Consider the following 22,232-nt stretch of genomic DNA (forward strand, 5'->3'; position numbering starts at 1 on the left):
TACAAATATATGCTATCATCATAATGCAGTCATCACACAAGTTAATCATCAGAGTATATACTTTGAATTATTTACATTATTTACAATCCGTGGGATGTGGAGGGGGGAGGGGGTTAGGTTTGGTTGATATCAGGACTTCAGTCATCAACAATTGCATCATCAGAGAAATGGACATTGAAACAGTGTAGGTCTGACTTGGTAGGATATGTACAGCAAATAGTGGACATAGATAGATCAGAAAGCATAAGAACAAGTATATACATTTGATTATTTACAATCCGGGGAGGTGGGATGTGGAAGGGGAGGGTGTTAGTTTAGGTTTGAAGTTGCCTGGAGGCGTAATTTTAGTGCAGTTTTGAAGGAGGACTTGTTTCTTCAGCATTGTCCACACGTTTAAGTCAGGACTTTGGGAAGGCCATTCTAAAACCTTAATTCTACCTTGATTTAGCCATTCCTTTACCACCTTTGACGAGTGTTTGGGGTCATTGTCCTGTTGGAACACCCAACTGCGCCCAAGGCCCAACCTCCAGGCTGATGATTTTAGGTTGTCCTGAAGAATTTGAAGATAATCCTCCTTTTTTATTGTCCCATTTTACACTCTGTAAAGCACCAGTTCCATTGGCAGCAAAACAGGCCCAGAGCATAATACTACCACCACCATGCTTGACGGTAGTTATGGTGTTCCTGGGATTAAAGGCATCACCTTTTCTCCTCCAAACATATTGCTGGGTATTGTGGCCAAACAGCTCAATTTTTGTTTCATCTGACCACAGAACTTTCCTCCAGATGGTTTTATCTTTGTCCATGTGATGTCAGCCATGACGTTATGTCCTTCACAAGTGTATGTAAACTTTTGACCACGACTGTAATACAAATAGTCCTCTTGGCAAAACACTTCAAGTTAGTTCAAAATTCTGAGAAAAAAATTGCAGTGCAGTTTTAAAAACACCATGAAGAACACAATGAGACTTTCCAAAGCCAATAAACTTTAAGCACTTCCTATTTTGGCATTCTCAAGTTGGCAGTTCCCCATTAATAACGCGTTTGGACAAGCAACCGTGTGTTTCCTCAAACCGCCGCAATGCTGACATCCGCAACTGCCACAAGTTACAACACATTAATTTATCATCATTCAAATATTACAATTATAATATAAAGAAAATAATATTAAAATGACACCATAGCCTAAATCAAGGTAACATGACTACAAACTTAACCCATATGATTCAGTTTAAGAGACTGTTCAAACAACAAGTGTTCACAAAGTACACAGAACAATAATTATAATGAACCTCTTGAACCATTTTTTTATTTTATTTTTTATTTAGAGATAAAGATTATTTATGTATTTAATATGTGTTTACTCACTATGGTATATTATTTATTTATTATTTATTTATTCACTGTTCTGTTACAGAGAACAAGGACACGGGATAAAAATGCTATGGTATGAAAAGGGGTAGGATTAAATAAGCTCAGCTTCTTCCTACTCCTTTTCGGACATGCTGTAATGAAACAACTGGAAACATGTGATGCATCACATTGTATCGTATGCATGTTCGAAGTAAACTGAAACTGAACTGAACTGAACTCAAATGTGAATATGGTAGTTTTAAACATGAAATAAGGTAGAACAAACAAAAAATGTAGAAACATACATTTAACAATATAGTTCAGGGTGCGCATCACACCGTCAACCAATTGCGAGCGCTGTATGGAACTCTTAACTACAAAAACGATAATCATGTTGACTTAAGTCTTTGCATCTTACAGTTTTGTTATTTTACACGTTGAGTTGATCATTTACAGTGAAAGAAGGTAATGTGCGTTGATACTGCTTCAGTCTTGCGCTATCTCCTGCTCTCAACAGCAAGATTAGTTGATTCCTTGCACCTGTGCTAATTGTAGTAGCGGCAGCCAATCCAGAGGGCGCTTAAAGTCAGTTTATGTAGGTTACACTTTTGTTGCTATTGCGACACATTTAAAACAGCAGTTTTTTTATTTATTTAAAAAATTGCAGCTAATTTTTATAATTATCGATTGAATCTTCATCCCAGCGACAGAGGAACTTGTACAGTAAGTGTTTGTTTTATTCTGGTTTGTTATGGTTAGTTTTAGGGCTGGACGATATGGACGGACAGGTATATCTTGATATATTTTTATTTAAACTCGATATTTGATATACATCTCGATATTTTTTTCGGTGAAAATATACATATAAAGATATTAATTTTTGCCCGATATTCACTGAAATTGAACTGAATGACAACTGTACTGTGAACAGTCAGTTGTACTTTTATTAACCCAGTTAGTCAAGACGGGTATTATCAGCCCAGAAAATAAACGGTTTGAGTAGCACATAATTACATAACATAAATAAAATAGAAAAATAGTATTTCTACATAAAATAAATAACATAGCTGTGCAAATAATACAAAATGTTTTCAAACTCAGATTAAAAATAAATTTGCATGCAGGCACTTTTTAATTCCCAGTCGACAATGTAATGGACTGTCACACACGTACGGTTCTGTGGTCCTACTAGACCATATATCTGTTGTCAGCAAGAAGTAAGTGGCTTTACTTAATTGTGCAACTATGATCTTCCTCACTTCGGCGTACATTTTGCTCGAAAATTCTCTCTTCTCTTCTCCGACTCTCTCGTCATCATTTGGAATGTGCTTGTCTGTTGTGATTTTCCTTCCTGGTTCGATGACCTGCCCTATCTTGCCTCTGATTGGCCTGTACGTAATGTTTTGCCCTAATCTTAACCAATCATGACTCATCATAGTAAAACAACCAACGATATTCGATATATATGTCGATATATTTTTTGGTGAAAGTATACATATAAAGATATTCATTTTTGACCGATATTGAACTTAATGACAACTGTACTGTAAACAGTCAGTGGTACTTTTATTAACCCAGTTAGTCAAGATGGGTATTAACAGCACAGAAAATACACTGTTTAAGTAGCACATAATTACATAACACAAATAAAATAGATGGATGGATGGATTATTTCTACATAAAATAAATAGCATAGCTGTGCAAATAATACAACATGTATCAAACTCAGATAAAACATACATTTGCAGGCAGGCACCTTTTAATTCCCAGTAGACGATGTAATGGACTGTCATTGTTCTGTGGTCCTACTAGATCACATGTGGTCAGGCGAAGTAATAGTTTCCATACGGACATATTAAGTAGCGCACCGCACAGACGGACATAAGTAGCGTACCGCACTTTGTGTAAACAATGCACACCGAGGCACAACACAAGGCATTCTAGCAACGACCGGGCTACGACAACATGTAAAAGCTAGAGCCGGAAGACCCTCCTACCCCGTTAAGATCTCCCGTTTGGGAAGACTTCGGCTTCGCGGTGCGATACAACAATGGAGGACGAGAGGTGGACAAAGCGAAAGCGGTTTGCCGACATTGTTCAGCAGCGGTATGGTATGCTTCAGACAGGGCTAAATCAATAACAAATGCCGTTGGTGTTTTTGTAGCAGCAGATTTAAGACCATATTGCATTAAACTAGATTCTGACCCACTTCTATGGTGGAAGAACAATAAGCCCATATATCCTTTTACTGCCACGTTAGCCAGGCACTACCTCGCCATACCTGCTACCTCCGTGCCCAGCGAAAGGGTATTTTCCACAGCTGGAGACATTGTAACTGCAAGCAGGTCTGCTCTTTCTGCAGACAATGTGCATAAACTGATTTTTCTTGCAAAAAAACACGAAGATTGAGTGAAAGTCACCAGGGTTAAAGGCTGGGGGTGGGGGGGAAGAAAAGTTATTCTGAGGCTGAGTTGACTTGAAACTGTTTAATGTTACACTTTGTATATGTAGAAGACAAGTTTTGTTAAAATCTGAGTCATTTTTAAAAATCTGAGTAACAACTTGAAGCCGTTTAATGTTGCACTTTATATGTAGAAATGTTGCACTTCATATGTAGAAATGTTTTGTTAAGAAACCAATTCTGAGCCGTATCTTATTTAGTTTTATTTAGTTTTTATTTGATATATGTTGACCACATTAACCCTGGCAATGGACCCTGTGTGTATATGTATGTTATTATTATCCTTAGCATTCATGACTGCGTGCTGTTGCACTGATCAGCCTAGTGGTGGCTCACATCCATCACACACAGAGCTATTTCTATTCTTGGGCAGAATTATTATAGTGTTCCCAATGTTAAAAGGATAAAGCCATTGTTTACAAATTTGGTAAATAAATAACCAGAACATTTATATGTTGTTGTTTTCTTACTGTACCGAAAATGAACTGAACCGTGACCTCTAAACCGAGGTACGTACCGAACCGAGATTTTTGTGTACCGTTACACCCTTAGTTGTGGGTCAGTGCAGTGGGTGGGACAGGGAAGGAGGAATCACCTTATGTGACCCCTTTAAACAAAGTAATTGTTTTGTGACCTGATGTTATTCATGTTGTGTGACAGTGACGTCTGGTTAATCTGGTGCATGTATGAATCAGTACATTGGAAATTATATATCGGATTGGCGTGTTTATGCAAATCAGCGGTCAACCAGATTGGTGCAAAGCCTACAGTAATATTATCCTTATTATGAGCCAGAGTAGCAACAAAACGATTTGTTATAAGCTAAAATTCAGACCATTTTTTTTTTTCACTTTGTGTGTTTCTTTTAGGGAGGAGGTACTGCTGAGTCTTGTTATATAGCTGCCGTTGTTGCTGTCATGCTGCGTCGTCAGGGCTGCACATAAGCTCGCCATTGCCTTGCCCCCCCGACAGCCGGTCACTCACTTTACGTTAACCGCGAGTGTTTTCACGGTCATCAAACAACGGCGGCCTGGAGGCGCTCATTTTCTCTCCGTGTGGCGCCCGCCTGCAGCTCGGTTCTGCCCCACAAATTCACAGCCGGCCCCCTTGGTTGAAGGAGAGGGAGGGGTCGCAACACACACACAGACACACACTTGCATATGCACACAGCCTCTGGATAGGGATACACACTTGGGCAAAAAAAAAAGTATACACTCAGCATAAGGAAAGGCTGTTGGAGCAATTACAGAAACATGGCAGAACACGACGAAGCAGGCCACACTATCAGAGGGGGAAATAAAGTGAGTGAAGGAAAAATGATGACGCCGTTAATAACGTTGATGCTTGGCGGCGGCGAGGGGAGAGGCGGGGGTGGATGACCCTCCTCGCCGTTTCTCTGTGACAGCACTTTGAGGCGCAAATGGTTGTTTGATTTTTTTTTTTTTTTTTTGCTGGGACATTTTAATGGGAACAAACATATCAACACTTTATGTAAAAGCACCGAATGGCAAGTGAGACGTTCTGCTGTCACTCATGCATCCAGGAAATAACACGTTCATCCATGTCGTCCTGTCACTCGCCGATCCATTCTCTTGGTTAATGACGTGCCCTTTTCCAACCCTTCACTCCTGCTCACTCGGGTGAGACTTTTCCCTCGGCACCGCATTGCAGATGCAAAAGGAAAGTTTCATGGACGCGGGGGAACTAAACTAAAGAGAGGGTGGAGAAGAGGTTGAAAGACATGATAAACATCATATATAGAATTACGCAGGAAGTGATATGGAAGCCAAACACAGTTGGATTTTTTGAAGCATTTTTTCCTGGTCCGAAATAACTTAATTATTCATACACCAGTGACGTGCAGTCAGTGGAGGCAGGTGAGGCGGGGCCTCACGTGCCATCATGGAAAGAAAAAAAATGTAAAAAGAAAAAAAAAATCTTTAATTGTTATATGTGTCCAGTGATTATACTATAAAGTTATTTTCCATTTAACTTCACCAGTTTTAGATTATTTTTATTCAAAATCGCTGAATTTTCACATTTGCCGTTCAAATACTGAGAAGAGACTTGCTGTGATCAGCAGCCAGTTGAGGCACGTCACTCAGTTGTGCCTCAACATGGATTGCGGATTCGGCTAACTGCTGGCCTGCTGTGCAGTGAGACCGTATTGCTATATGAATTATATTATACATTTCCATAGTTTAGTTACCTGAGGTATATAATGTACAGTGTATTTTGTCAACAACTGTATGTGTGCAAGTATTTCTTGTGCTGAGCAATCATAAAACTGCTGCAAAGACGCACTGGCTGAGGCTCGCAGTAATCCCGCCTCCTGGTGGTAGAGAATGCACCCCCGCCGTAGAATGCACCCCCTGACGGGAGTGTTATATCAACTAAAGCCCACACTTAAACTTTCCACGTGCAAGATTGAATCTATTTAAAAAAGTTATTTAATAAGAAGCCAAAAAGTGCAAAAACAATAATGTTCGTGTTGGAGGAGTTGTGAATGACTGCAGGGCCACAACATTAGGTACACCTGCAGACTGCAGCACGGATTTCATATTTCATTCATTCACAACTCCTCCAACACGAACATTATTGTTTTTGCACTTTTTGGCTTCTTATTAAATAACTTTTTTAAATAGATTCAATCTTGCACATGGAAAGTTTAAGTGTGGGCTTTAGTTATAACACTCCCGCCAGGGGGTACATTCTACGGCAGCGGTGCATTAATCCAGCACAACAGCGGCGCATGGACTTCATTTATAAGTAAAGGTAAGACCATAATAACGTTTTTTTTATTAAATGTGCTTTTTTGTGTGCTATAGTTTGTATGTGTAAAGTTAAAGTTAAGTTAAAGTACCAATGATTGTCACACACACACTAGGTGTAATGGAATTTGTCCTCTGCATTTGACCCATCCCCTTGATCCCCCCCTGGGAGGTGAGGGGAGCAGTGGGTAGCAGCGGCGCCGCGCCTGGGAATAATTTTTGGTGATTTAACCCCCAATTCCAACCCTTGATGCTGAGTGCCAAGCAGGGAAGAATGCTGGTATGAGCATTTAAACATAACCCGTTAACTGCTGCCAATCAAATGATGAATAAGATACTCTTTAGGGTTCATATATTTGTAAATCTGACTGTGATGAAGTCAGTGCCTCACCAGCCATGAACCTCACCGCACGTCACTGTCATACACTATATTGCCAAAAGTATTTGGCTACCCATCCAAATGATCAGAATCAGATGTCCTAAGCACTAAATCAAACACTTAGGCGTGAAGACTGTTTCTACAAACATTTGTGAAAGAATGGGCCGCTCTCAGGAGCTCAGTGATTTCCAGCGTGGAACTGTCATAGGATGCCACCTGTGCAACAAATGCAGTCGTGAAATGTCCTCGCTCCTAAATATTTCTAAGTCAACTGTCAGCTTTATTATAAGAAAATGGAAGAGTTTGGGAACAACAGCAACTCAGCCACGAAGTGGTAGGCCACGTAAACTGACAGAGAGAGGTCAAAGGAGGAATTATGGTGTGGGGTTGTTTTTCAGGAGTTGGGCTTGGCCCCTTAGTTCCAGTGAAAGGAAATTTGAATGCTCCCAACCTTGTGGTAACAGTTTGGAGCGGGCCCCTTCCTCTTCCAACATGACTGTGCACCAGTGCACAAAGCAAGATCCATAAAGACATGGATGACAGAGACTGGTGTAGATTAACTTTGACTGGCCTGCACAGAGTCCTGACCTGAACCCGATAGAACACCTTTGGGATGAATTAGAACGGAGACTGAGAGCCAGGCCTTCTCGACCAACATCAGTGTGTGACCTCACCCTTGCGCTTTTGGAAGAATGGTCAAAAATTCCTATAAACACACTCCGTAACATTGTGGACAGCCTTCCCAGAAGAGTTGAAGCTGTAATAGCTGCAAAAGGTGGACCGACATCATGTTGAACCCTATGGGTTAGGAATGGGATGGAACTTCAAGTTCATATGTGAGTCAAGGCAGGTGGCCAAATACTTTTGGCAATATAATGTATCTGTTGCAGGGTCAAACAGTCACCATCATAAAACTTTGAAATGTAGAGGCGATCACACATCATTTAAACATTTTAACTAGTTAATTAGTAGGGCTGTCAAAACAACAATTGATTTTCAGATTAATCGCAGTTCTTATTTGTAACGATTCATAATCGATTAAGAAAAAAATAAAATAAAATCTGTTCTGTTCAGCCACTCGGGAAAATCATATTGTTGATGTAGATGCCCATATTAGCTGTACACAATTACTTTAGAAAAGAGAAGTGTTGGATACTTCTCTTGTTGCCTTATTTGTATTTGACTTTATTAAATGTTTGGAAAGCATTTTATTAAACAAAAAACCTTTTTTTTTGTAATAATATTGAACTTGATCAGAGCTGTTGATCTATTCAATGGAGGAATGTAGTTAATCATAGAACTATCATTCAATGTTAATAAAAAAGTATAGATTTTGAATCGAGAATCTATTCTGATTAGAATCGTTACCCCCAACAATCGAATCAAAAATTCCCAAACCTATTAATTAGGCAAAACATTTTGGTGATTGTATTCAAATGTATTAATTGCTTACAGTGGCTAGACTACTTTATGACGTCTATCCAAAATACATAGATTCTAATATTTATTTCAATAAAAAAAAAGTTTCAAATGTATACTGTACATATTAAAAATGATACTATATTGTACTGGACTATTAAAGGCCTACTGAAACCCACTACTACCAACCACGCAGTCTGATAGTTTATATATCAATGATAAAATCTTAACATTGCAACACATGCCAATACGGCCGGGTTAACTTACAAAGTGCAATTTTAAAATTCCCGCCACACTTCCGGTTGAAAAACTCCTTTGGATATAATTTATGCGCGTGACGTCACAAAAGCAACGGAAGTGGTTAGACCCCATCGGACCCGATAGAAAAGCCTCTTGTTTTCTTCGACAAAATTCCACAGTATTCTGGACATCTGTGTTGGTGAATCTTTTGCAATTTGTTTAATGAACAATGGAGACTGCAAAGAAGAACGTTGTAGGTGGGATCGATCGGTGTCTTAGCGGCTAAGTACAATACTGTAATATCTGTGATATTTGCATTAGTGTACTGTGTCTTTAAGGGTTTGGGGAACGCGCATGCGCGAGTGAGTTGGCGGAGAACTTGAGTGTGTGTGAGCGTGAGTTTTGGCTAACAGCAGCTCGTGTATGTGTGTGCGTTACTTTTTGAACTACAACCAGTTACCGCTTGTTAATAAAGCGATTGAGCAGCGCATCCTCATCTGTGTGACTCCTTCTCCACTGCGGGGCATTACAATACTTACAGCAACACAACAAGGACTACTTACCCTGACGCCTAGCCGATGCTTGCCGCCAAACCCACGGATGAAGTCCTTCGTCGCGCCGTTGATCGCTGGAACGCAGGTGAGCACGGCTGTTGATGGGAAGATGAGGGCTGGCTGGCGTAGGTGGAGCGCTAATGTTTTATCATAGTTCTGTGAGGTCCGGTCGCTAAGTTGCTAAATTAGCCTTAGCGTCGTTAGCAACAGCATAGTTAAGCCTTACCAGGCTGAGAATTTTTAACCGTGTAGTTACATGTACATGGTTTGATATTATTGTTGGTCTTCTGTCTATCCTTCCAGTCAGGGGTTTATTTATTTTGTTTCTATCTTCATTTGAGAACGATGCTAGCACGTTAGCTCAGTAGCTAAGTGTGTCACCGATGTATTGTCTTGGAGATAAAAGTCACTTTAAATGTCCATTTCGCGTGCTCGACTCTCATTTTCAAGAGGATATAGTATCCGAGGTGGTTTAAAATACAAATTCGTGATCCACAATAGAAAAAGGAGAGTGTGGAATCCAATGAGCCAGCTTGTACCTAAGTTACGGTCAGAGCGAAAAAAGATACGTCCATCACTGCCTCTCAAGTCCTTCACTGTAACGTTCCTCATCTACGAATCTTTCATCCTCGCTCAAATTAATGGGGTAATCGTCACTTTCTCGGTCCGAATCTCTCTCGCTCCATTGTAAACAATGGGGAATTGTGAGGAATACTAGCTCCTGTGACGTCACGCTACTTCCGGTACAGGCAAGGCTTTTTTTTACCAGCGAGCAAAAGTTGCGAACTTTATTGTCGATTTTCTCTACTAAATCCTTTCAGCAAAAATATGGCAATATCGCGAAATGATCAAGTATGACACATAGAATGGATCTTCTATTCCCGTTTAAATTTAAAAAAATAATTTCAGTAGGCCTTTAATAATAATTTATATTTGTTAAGAAAACACTTTTTGGTTTTCTGCCATGATAAAAAAAAATATATTAATACAAACAATTAAACAATTTAGATAACATTTTTATTTCAGTTTGTTGTTTTAAATGTCAAAATATAACTGTATTGCAGTTAGTGTTGTCCCGATACCAATATTTTGGTACTGGTAACAAAATTATTTCGATACTTTTTGGTACTTTTGCATTATTGGCTTTTTTTAACTAAAATAAACATATGTTTCTTATTGCAAGTTTGTCCTTAAATAAAATAGTGAACATACAAGACAACTTGTCTTTTATTAGTAAGTAAGCAAACAAAGGCTCCTAATTTAGCTGCTGACATATGCAGTAACATATTGTCATTCTATTATTTTGTCAACATTATTAAGGACAAGTGGTAGACAGTGAATTATTAATCTACTTGTTCATTTACTGTTAATGTCAGCTTACTTTCTGTTTTAACATGTTCTATCTACACTCCTGTTAAAATGAAATAATCACTTATTCTTCTGTTATTGCAAATTATGTGAAAACACCATCTAAACATCACAAAAATGCTACAAATTCAGTCAGCCATTTTGAATATTCTGCTATTTTTGGAGATTGACATCACGGTAGTAACGCTTCTGCACTCTGACCATAGTATCTGATCAGTCATACTGGAAATATGCAAACATTTTAAAGATATGTGGTGTTTATCAATTACAATCCTTATGTAAGACAAGAACACATATGCTTGACTTCTTTATGCATATGAAATCGTAAATAAATAGCTTACAATTGAGTCAACAGATCGAGGCTCCACGGTTGCGCTCATTATACTCTCTGAAAACATCCAGAAACTGCCAACAATACTCCATTTACATGCCATGACCTGAAAATTGACCACAAATGATTGATATTGTTATTATAAGCACCAACGCAGACAGACTATTTTAGCATTGACAGCAGTGAGCTAATGCTGCTTTTGTTGACACAATTCTTCATCTAAATTAAAGTATGTGAGCAAGCCCATCGGTTGGCATCCCGGCGAGAGTAGTAATTGTACAGTAAGTGTTTGTTTTATTATGGTTAGTTTGTATGTTTTTTGTAGCTAGCAATGCTGCTGATGCTATAGTGTCACAATAATACATAAACGCTAGCTTATCTCTTGCCGTGGTTAGCTTTTACGGCTAATACCGATAGAAAAACAGTTCCTCAGTGTTTGCTCTTACAATAACAATGTCGCTACAGCTTAGTTATTAGAATATAATGCCTTTTATTGTCACTGTACACAGGTACAATGAGATTAAAAGCAACTCCAGTATCAGTGCGACAGTCTATAAATATGCAAAACATAGGAAGGAAAGAAGATAAATCGTGCAAAAGGAGGTAAGGTGCACAGTACAGTCCTGAGAACGAATGTTCTGAATGTGTTGTTTAAATATTAAACATTATACTATATACATACAGTATATATGACTTTTTTCTTAATACTTGTGTATGTTTTTATTGTCATAATTTTATTGCATGATTTTTGTATCCCTTTAATTTAGGTAGCCAGGGACTGCAGATGGAAATTAGCTATTTAGCTATAATCTGGTACAGAACATATCTGTCTTTGAGCTTAATGTTTCTGTACATTGTCCCTTCAAATAAAGACTAAACAAATATACTTATAGTATACATATATATACATATATATACTTCAATGAGATTCGGAATTGGAAGCCTTGCCACCAAAGAACCTGGAACATCTTAACACTGAGAATCAGCACCTCCAAGTCAGAGTCCATGGTTCTCTCCCGGAAAAGGGTGGAGTGCCATCTCCAGGTTGGGGAGGAGACCCTGCCCCAAGTGGAGGAGTTCAAGTACCTCGGAGTCTTGTTCACGAGTGACGGAAGAGTGGATCGTGAGATCGACAGGCGGATCGGTGCGGCGTCTTCAGTAATGCGGACGCTGTATCGATCCGTTGTGGTGAAGAAGGAGCTGAGCCGGAAGGCAAAGCTCTCAATTTACCGGTCAATCTACGTTCCCATCCTCACCTATGGTCATGAGCTTTGGGTTATGACCGAAAGGACAAGATCACGGGTACAAGCGGCCGAAATGAGTTTCCTCCGCCGGGTGGCGGGGCTCTCCCTTAGAGATAGGGTGAGAAGCTCTGCCATTCCGGGGGAGCTCAAAGTAAAGCCGCTGCTCCTCCACATCAAGAGGAGCCAGATGAGGCTGTTCGAGCATCTGGTCAGGATGCCACCCGAACGTCTCCCTAGGGAGGTGTTTAGGGCACGTCCGACCGGTAGGAGGCCACGGGAAGACCCAGGACACGTTGGGAAGACTATGTCTCCCGGCTGGCCTAAGAACGCCTCGGGATCCCCCGGGAGGAGCTGGACGAAGTGGCTGGGGAGAGGAAAGTCTGGGTTTCCCTGCTTAGGCTGCTGCCCCCGCGACCCGACCTCGGATAAGCGGAAGAAGATGGATGGATGGACATATATACAGAAGCATTCAGACTGTGGGTGGAAAGTAAAAATTGCACACAGAGAGGTGCTAAACTATAAAATCAGTGCCTATGAGAGTTCCCCGTGGTTATGGCTTTAGGGAAAAAACAGACTCAAGAACAGTTTTTTCCCTAAAGCCATAACCAAGGTATTATACAGGTTACGAAACGTACACTAAGTATTGTTGACGGTTTTTGAATGCATTTTAAAGGGATTTAGAGGCACCCTTTAGCTGCCTTGCTAGCCACCGAGAACAAGACGATTTTTATATGTTAGGAAACGAAAAAAACAAAAACCTTTTGTCTTCTTGTCTCTCAAAATGATTGTGAACGATAGGCAAAATCCCCCAAAAAGTGCAATTCCCCTTTAAGCTAGCTAGTGATTAGCTCCATCTCCCGGAAGTGAGCAGCATTACTGTGAGTTTATCAAAGTGCAGTAATCAATCGCGGTTGTACGATAATTAAAATTTGAAACGATAATACTAATCATTGAGAATTTTTCCGGGGTTTATCACTGATAGCGGTAATCGTTACATCCCTAACGTCATGCAAGTTTGCGCAATTCGAGTGACCTAAAATATATTCAATTATATTTTCTATTTAATAGGGAATCATTTGTTGGAGCTGAAACCTGTTGACTTTTGCAGTTTTGTATTTGTTCTTTCAAACCGTTTGATGAACGACATCATTTAAATTGACAACAGCAGCAGCTGATAATGGCCTTTTTTTCGTGTGTGTCTGCATCTGTTTTGACTGGCCTCAGGCTAAAAGTTAATGGACGCTATAGAACAATGTTGATCAATTATATTGTGAATTAATAGACCGCGTTGAAGTAAACTCGGAGTGCGTTATGAACGCCTCGGAGCCACCATTCGCCATGTCTTTGCTTTTCAATTGTTGTTTGGGCTGTCTCTCCGCTGTGCAGACAAACACTGTTATACTGGAACTGAAGGTTCAACCATTAAGACAACAAATAGACACAGGTGAACCATTCCATGTTGTTGCAGCATGAAGGCACTCTGCTTTGTTTTTTCCAGCAAAATTGTATTTTTACATGGTCTATTCTATTTGGTGGCCATCATTCATCTCTGTCCTCATCTCCCTTAAAACTTGCTGAAGTCATTATAGATACAGTTTCATATCATTTATAATCACGGAGAAGGTTCCACTCTCCCAATCAGATCTGTATAATTTAAATGTTAAACACTTCTGACTGATTGCTGTACTCTTAGGCTCTCCAATGCGACCAATGTTAGCAGGAGAATTTAGTTGGGAATCTTATAAAAAATGTTAAGCACTGTTATCTGTAACATAACTGCTTGATCTTACAGATTTTTCTGGGCCATGTTTTTGTTACCAGGATTGTGATTTTTTTTAGATGACTGGCGTGATCAGCTATTTCATTCATAACCCTCCTTGAGACTTGGCAGAGCACGTTATTTTTGTAATCAATACACTTTTATACAGTAAGGAAGGGATTCATATGCCCGCATTCCTGTGTGGATCTCACATGAGAGCAAGGTGGTGGGTCAAGTTAAATGTATTTCAATATATTTTGATACTTTCCAAAATAAAGGGGACCACAATAAAATGTCATTATTTTAACAAAAACTCTTATGATACATCCTATTGCAAACAAATAACAATTTTGGCATTAAATAACATAGTGAACATACTAGACAACTTATTTTATAGTAGTAAGTAAGCAAGCAGGTTACAAAGGATCGTAATTGGGCTGCTGACCTTTGTCTTTTCCAGTGATGTGCGGATCGATACTGAAATATTGATACGACTGCTACCAAATCTTTATGTTCCAAAATCGATTCTCAAGTCAAAATATCGATACTTTAGTTATTTCAGATAATGTATATCATTAACAGGAACATAGTACAGTGTGAAGTAACTGATATATGTATGTGTATATATATACTGTATATACAGTATACATATATGTATAAATATATATACAGGGCACAAATTTAACCGCGGCAAAAGTCGCAACCGCTCTTTCCACTTGCGGTAATGCCCTAAAAAATTGACCAACATCGACGGCAAGAACATGCCGTGACCGCCCTTGACTTGTTATTTGTTTATGGACGAGGGATGTAACAACAAACGGTATATTGATAATTTGCGATTAAATGCCCTACGGTTGGTAATACCGTCTAATTTTTTAATTACCGAAAACCCGTCATTTATTAGTGCATTTTAGGCAACAGGAAGTCAGGCGCATGCGCACTAGCGTCATTTGGCTTGATAATCATGGCGGACTAAGGACACGGACTTTGCTCAGGAGATTTCCCCTCGGAGTAAACGGAGCCAAGCGCTTGGTTTAACGTCATTTTCCCTCACTTCCCGCCGTGCGTTTAAGAGCGCACTGCTGTGTTTAGATGGAGACAGGTGTGGACAATATTGGAGACAGACGCACTTGTCCCCACACTAAAAGTATACAGCGATGGAGAAAACTATTTGATGTGCGGTGAACGTTGTCACAACTTGTTTATAAAGTCTTCACTGGGATGTTCACTCCTCCTTTATTTAACTGCAAACTGTATCAGTGTTCAAATAACATCAACACTAGCTAAAATGTTTTGTCATCTCATCGAACTGAACGAAGGCTGTGAAGATTGTGTATTCGATGTGACAAGTGTCACTCCTCTTTATTTTTGTTGGCCAAACTGTTGTACTGAACCAAGAGAACACAAGGTTTTTATACATTACTTGTGTTTTTTTCATGTCACAAAGGTGTAACTTAAAACAATATTTATGTGATGCAGCATTTTGTTAATGTTTTATTGTGTATAGTTAATTCTTATATGACATATTTCTGCTCAAACTCTTAATGGATTTGACCCGATACATCATCTACATGTACATATAAATGTACATAACTTAAAAAAATATAATTAAAATAAATAATTCCTTCTATCAAATTGTAAAAATAGAGACAAAACTGACAAGTTTATATTAATAATGAATAACAAAAACAGTGTATATATATATATATATATATATATATATATATATATATATATATATATATATATATATATATATATATATGTATATGTATATGCATGCATGCGATAAAACAATATCAATATATATCGCAATAGATACATAATCAATATCAATATAAAATGCGTTCGATAAAATATTCAATATATATTTATATTTTTTGGTCGTAAGAAACCTTAAATTATGAAGCAAGATTTGTGTTATGAAGTCCCTTGCTCTTTGGGAACCCAACAAACAGAAAATAGGAAGTGTCACTGAGCAATGGGAGGGACACGCTAACAGCCAATCAGTTAACAGTATTCACTGAGCAATGGGAGGGACACACCAACAGCCAATCACGAAACAGTATCGACTACCAAGTTTAGTTGCACCGTCTTTCTGTCTCGTTGTGGATTCTCTGCATGGAGTGAGAAGAGAAACTGTAATATCTTGATACATCAACTCAATTACAGAAACTTTTCCTTACTTTTGTTGGTTTTAATGTAGACGGTGCTGCAACATCCTGACACTTGCAATGTGTCCGTTTATTGAGTAGCTTCCAAAATTACTCTGTGTAGTGTTCAATAGTTTATATTAAGGTAAAGTACCAATGATTGTCTCACACACACTAGGTGTGATGAGATTATTCTCTGCATTTGACCCATCACCCTCACCCCCTGGGAGGTGAGGGGAGCAGTGAGCAGCAGCGGTGGCCGCGCCTGGGATTCATTTTGATGCTGAGTGCTCAAGCAGGGAGGTAATAGGTCCCATTTTTATAGTCTATACTACCGCCATCTAGTGTCTCAAATCTGCAACTACTTTCAAATCCACTTGAATAATTTTATTACCTTAGCTCGGCTCATCTTACCTGGCTACCAGACATTGTCTGGTCTGTCCACTGATAAATAGCACCCTTGGTAAGTTGAAAATTGCATTACTGTATTTATTGGCAGACTTCAATAAGTCATAAAAAGTGTCAATAATTATATCTATCAATATAAAAAAAGTGTATCGCGATATAGTTTTCAGCTATATCACCTAGAATATAGCATTACCAGTCTGCTCCATACTGAAGCAGAATGAGTCAATAATGCCAACCAAGGACTTTAAAATTGTATCTAAAGGGTTGACATTTATCCATGAAAATATGGTGAAACTGCTGGAAGGAGATACCGTCGTTGTCCACTCTCCAACGTTAATGCTGTACATTATTACTTCATAAAACTACTACTATTGCATTATTTTTCATACAATATTTTTTAATCTAAAAGTTATATGTTTTTTCTAAAAGGCATGTTACATGGTAAAAGTGTGCTGTATTGGGGGGCCAGGCACGGATTAAATTGATTGTTATTTATTTCAATGGGCAATGCTATTTTGCAATACGTGTTTTTCAAGGTATGAGCTAAGTCACAGAACAAATACAATTTTTTATCCTGAGGTACCACTGCAATTTTTAAAAAAATGTTTCTGTCAAGCATCCATTTACATCTTGCATTGATAGTAGACAGGCCATCATTTTTTCACCGTGGTTGAGTGCCTTTCTGGACGGTATTGAAATAGGAGTTCAAAACATTTAGAGAAATGTCTCCAAGAAAACAATATTGAATCATTGAGTTGTAATTTTCCCAGAAGAAAATCATCTTTTTTTCTTCATTGAACTTGTAGAAATAACACTTGCTTGCATTATTATTCCTCAAACCAATGCAAGGAGTCTAACAGTAGCCTTTTGAGTGCACTGCACTGCACCACATCAGTGGTTTGTGTAAGACAAGTAAGAGACAAAGTAATGCGCTGTTTGGTTGTTTCCCCCCAGTCGCTCATCAACATCTTTCCCTTTTTGCAGTTTTCCAGATGGCCTCACTCCTCTGTATCCCATAGTTCACAGCTCAGAACATCCCAGAGCAGGCATTTGCATCAGGTCACTGCTCGCTCCAACCAACTAGAGGGTAAAAGTAGCGCTAATCCTCCAAAACATGCCACCCTGAAAATGCTCTCTTTGTGAGCACAGCGCAGGGTCGATAACAATTCATTCTGGTATGTTCCTGTTCAAGCACTTAATACATTACATTTAAATTTACAATTATTTTGAATATAATATCTCTCTTTGAATGCAAGTTTTGTATGTTGCCTGCCGCAAATGACGTGAGTACCGTATTTTTCAGAATATAAGTCGCTCCGGAGTATAAGTCGCACCGGCCGAAAATGCATAATAAAGAAGGAAAAAAAGCATATATAAGTCGCACTGGAGTATAAGTCGCATTTTTTGGGGAAATTTATTTGCTAAAACCCAACACCAAGAATAGACATTTCAATCAATCAATCAATCAATCAATGTTTATTTATATAGCCCTAAATCACAAGTGTCTCAAAGGGCTGTACAAGCCACAACGACATCCTCGGTACAGAGCCCACATACATTTGAAAGGCAATTTAAAATAAATAAAGAATAGTGAACAACAGGCTGAATAAGTGTACGTTATATGACGCATAAATAACCAACTGAGAACGTGCCTGGTATGTTAACGTAACATATTATGGTAAGAGTCATTCAAATAACTATAACATATAGAACATGCTATACGTTTACCAAACAATCTGTCACTCCTAATTGCTAAATCCCATGAAATCTTATACGTCTAGTCTCTTACGTGAATGAGCTAAATAATATTATTTGACATTTTACGGTAATGTGTTGATAATTTCACACACAATTCGCTCCTGAGTATGAGTCGCACCCCCGGCCAAACTATGAAAAAAACTGTGACTTATAGTCCGAAAAATACGGTATATGAAAAAAGGTCTTGCAATATGCATTTCTTGTATCTGGATATCAGCAGGCAAATATGGAGGAAATGCAAATATAATCATTTAACCCCATTTTTCATGAGTTGAACTCAAGGATCTAAAACTTTTACTATGTACTAGTGTTGTCTCGATACCAATATTTTGGTACCGGTACCAAAATTATTTCGATACTATTCAGTACTTTTCGATACTTTTCTAAATAAAGGGGACCACAAAAAAATTGCATTATTGGCTTTATTTTAACAAAAAATCTGTCTGCCTCCCAGAATTAAAGCGGACACCTCAAACACAAGTAGGGATGTACTACTGAGTACCGTTATTTTTTTAATCACCGTTTCCTAATTGGGTCAGTCTAAGGCAGGGGTGTCCAAACTTTTTCCACTGAGGGCCACACACGGAAAAATTAAAGCTTGTGGGGGCCATTTTGATAGTTTTCATTTTCAAATCATAACAAAATATATGGATTTTTTTTTTTTTTTTACCTTTAGGGCTCCCGGGGACCATAAAGGGTCTAAGTCATTAAAATGTTAAAACGTTGTTTTTTTTTAATTTAACGCTTACAGTAAATCTCTACAGTATATCAACTTCAGGTTGATATAAAATTTAAAAAACCAAATAGGTTTTATGCCTTATCTGTCAAGACAACTTTGTTTTTTATAATAAAACTGAAATATGCAGTATTTCCCCCACTGCCCAAAACATTCAGAAAGCAATGTTTGATGTGAAGTAATTAGAGCCTTAAAAACATACATAATGCAAGACACCATTGATATTAATTGATTGTTATTTTTGAGTAATCACAGTGAAAAGATAAATAAAATCCCATTAAATATATTTAGGATACAAAAGGTGCCCCACTCAAAATGATACATTTGTATTAGTTTTTTTTAACTTTCAACACTTAAGTTACGAGATCAACTTCAGATATATCTGTCAATTTTACGTTTGAACTATTATTTTGTTTGTTTTATGCTCTTTTGTCTAAGAAAACGTTGATGTTTTTGTATGGCAACCACACAATATATGCAATATTCTCCACATAAAACATTTTAAAGTGAAATATTTGAAATAATTGGAGCCTTGAATAGGTCAATAATTCATTATAACATTGTTTTTTTTTTGTTTTTTGAGCAATGGCAAAAAAAGAAAAATAAAGATAGACAAAAGAAAAAAAACTTAATTCTACTTTTTTTAATGTTTATTTTTTATTTTTGCAATAGCATTTCCAGAATGTGTGGCGGGCCGGTAAACAATTAGCTGCGGGCCGCAAATGGCCCCCGGGCCGCACTTTGGACACCCCTGGTCTAAGGGGACCATTAAAATTCTGTACTAATGACAGGGCTATTTGTATTTTTTGTAATCCATCTGAACGTCGTAATTATGACACATGCGCATTCATTCAGTCAGGTGGCGCTGCAAAGCATAAAAAAAGACACGGCGGAACAGTCAGAGTGGACCTTTTGCCGCCCCACTTCCGGTTACAGGGTAGACGGGAATAAACACAATCATAGATTTATGGGTCATTGGAATCGCGGACGGAAACAATGTTCGCTAAAAACAGAATCTAAAAGCTTGTAAAAAACGCTGTGCTACTACTGTCAACAATGCTAGGTAGTTGTGGACGAGACCCACGATCTTCATGGGTAAGTTCATGATAACTTGACAGCTTCTAATACTATAATTGGAGCACCAGTGTTGAAATAATAACTGATGCATCTTTTGTGTGAGCTTTCTTTTACTCAAACCAAAAAAATATTGGTAGATTGGTATATTATTGTGCTTTTTCTTATTTAGTTTAATGTTGGTGTTTAGGACAGATATTTTAAAACTTGCAGGTTAAAAACAATGTAAAAAAAATTGTGAAGTTAATCGAGATCGGATTATAATCGTTTTTAATAATCGGCATGGAATAATCACAAATAAAGTAGCAGTAATAATAAAAATAATTAAACTAATAATTTTTTTTTTTTTTTTTTTACATCATTATTTACACCAATACAGTATCAATAAGATTGGTATCGATAGAATCCTAACGATATACATCGCTAAACACAATTGTGTGAAAAAACTACGAAACTCATCTTTTACTCCAAACAGCCAGTTTCCAAATGAAGTTTCAGGAGATTTTTTTTTTTTTTAACAAATTTTAGGACTACCTGTACTTATTTTCCAAAGGCCGAGTGTAAAGCACATAAAAACATTGTGCTCATGATAATTCTAGCCAGGTGTTGGTGACGCGATTACCAATGTCATGGATTTTACACATCTTCATTGCTAAGTCATCGATTCCTAGACAGTTTCTAATACTATAATATGACCGCTGAATCCTTGTTTTTTTATTTTACTTTAAATCATGTAAACCCATAGCAGTTATCGGTACATTATTGTATTACAACATTATTATGATTTGACTTGAAATACTGGGAAAAAATGTCCACATGCTGTTTTGTATCAAAATATGTTTGCATTTAATTAAAGGGTCAAAGTTGAAGTTTTATTTTATAAGATAAAACACGCACACGCACACACATTCTGGAATTTGTTAACTCCGTGAGACCTCCAAATAATGCCTAACTCTAGTATTATAATAAAAGTCGTAATTTTAATCAACGCAAGTCAAAATTTTAAAAGACAAACTGAACATTTGTGCAATATTATGATAAAAGTTGGAATTTTACCCAATAACAGTCGCAAATGTACAATAAAAGCTTAAACTTTGGGCAAATTTATGAAGAGTCGTAATTTTACTCGACAAAAGTCACAATTTTATAAGAAAACTTTAACATTTTGGCAATATTATAATAATAATCTGAATTTTACTTAGCAAAATTATGACAAAATTCATAATTTTGTCACTATTTTACAATATTTTTTTTTTTTTACAATATTGTGATAAGTCAGAATATTATATGACCAATGTCACAATTTTGCATTAAAAATTAATAATTCTACATAAAAAGTACAATTTTACGAGAAAATATTGCAATATTACAGAAACAGAAAGAATATGAGAAATTGTTCCCAATTTTAAATGAAAAAAGTCGACACATTGTGAGAAAAAGACTGCTTTTAGTTATTTAAAAAAAAAAAAGTTTTGTTTATAATTGGTTTTTAATCTTCATTATTTACTTCAAGTTATTAGAGTATGTCTCTATATACATATTTTTTTAAATTAGTTTCAGCCAAAGGGGGCACATTTCAATTTCTTACACATACTTGTTATTACATATGTAGACCAGAGGGGGAGCACTTAACATTTTCACACAATATGTTACCAGAGGGGGAGCACTTTTAAAACCGACGCACAGTCAATTTAAAAATCCTTTCTTTTTGGGACCACGCTAATTTTGATAGATTTCACCATTTAGCCGAAATAACTCAGTTGGGAGAGTGTTAGACTGAAGATCTAAAGGTCCCTGGTTCAATCCCGGGTTTTTGGCACATTATGCCTTTTACCATGAATTGATTAACGTGGACCCCGACTTAAACAAGTTGAAAAACTTATTCGGGTATTACCATTTAGTGGTCAATTGTATGGAATATGTACTGTACTGTGCAATCTCCTAATAAAAGTCTCAATCAATCAATCAAACAAAAACCAGGGGTGCAAATGAGACATTCTCACCATGAGCAGCACAGTAACAGTATAAATATATATTTCTGAATTAGTTATCTCTGTTGGTTAAGCTGAATTTAAAAGCAGATGGCTAAATTAGAGCCACTGAATAGGTTTATTTTTTCATAATCCGATTAGTCGACTAATCCATAAAATAATCGATGACTAGTCAACTATCAAAACAGTCGTAAATTGCAGTCCTACTGATAAATGGTAATTGTAGATTATTG

General features: G+C 37.6%; 1 long non-coding RNA gene and 1 other non-coding gene across 2 annotated transcripts in view; both read left to right on the forward strand.

Annotated features, from left to right (window-relative positions):
- The window catches only part of LOC133631607 (uncharacterized), a 64,882-nt gene extending 45,649 nt beyond the window's left edge, over positions 1–19,233 (forward strand). Inside the window, exon 4 of the long non-coding RNA XR_009821520.1 lies at positions 17,425–19,233. This is a non-coding gene — a long non-coding RNA (uncharacterized LOC133631607). The remainder of the gene's footprint in view (positions 1–17,424) is intronic.
- A 2,520-nt stretch (positions 19,234–21,753) lies between these two features.
- On the forward strand, positions 21,754–21,827 carry trnaf-gaa (transfer RNA phenylalanine (anticodon GAA)). The gene has a single exon. It is a non-coding gene; the product is annotated as a tRNA-Phe (tRNA).
- The last annotated feature ends 405 nt before the right edge of the window (positions 21,828–22,232 follow it).

This window comes from Entelurus aequoreus, linkage group LG02, assembly GCF_033978785.1.
Source record: "Entelurus aequoreus isolate RoL-2023_Sb linkage group LG02, RoL_Eaeq_v1.1, whole genome shotgun sequence".
Classification (NCBI taxonomy): Eukaryota; Metazoa; Chordata; class Actinopteri; order Syngnathiformes; family Syngnathidae; genus Entelurus; species Entelurus aequoreus.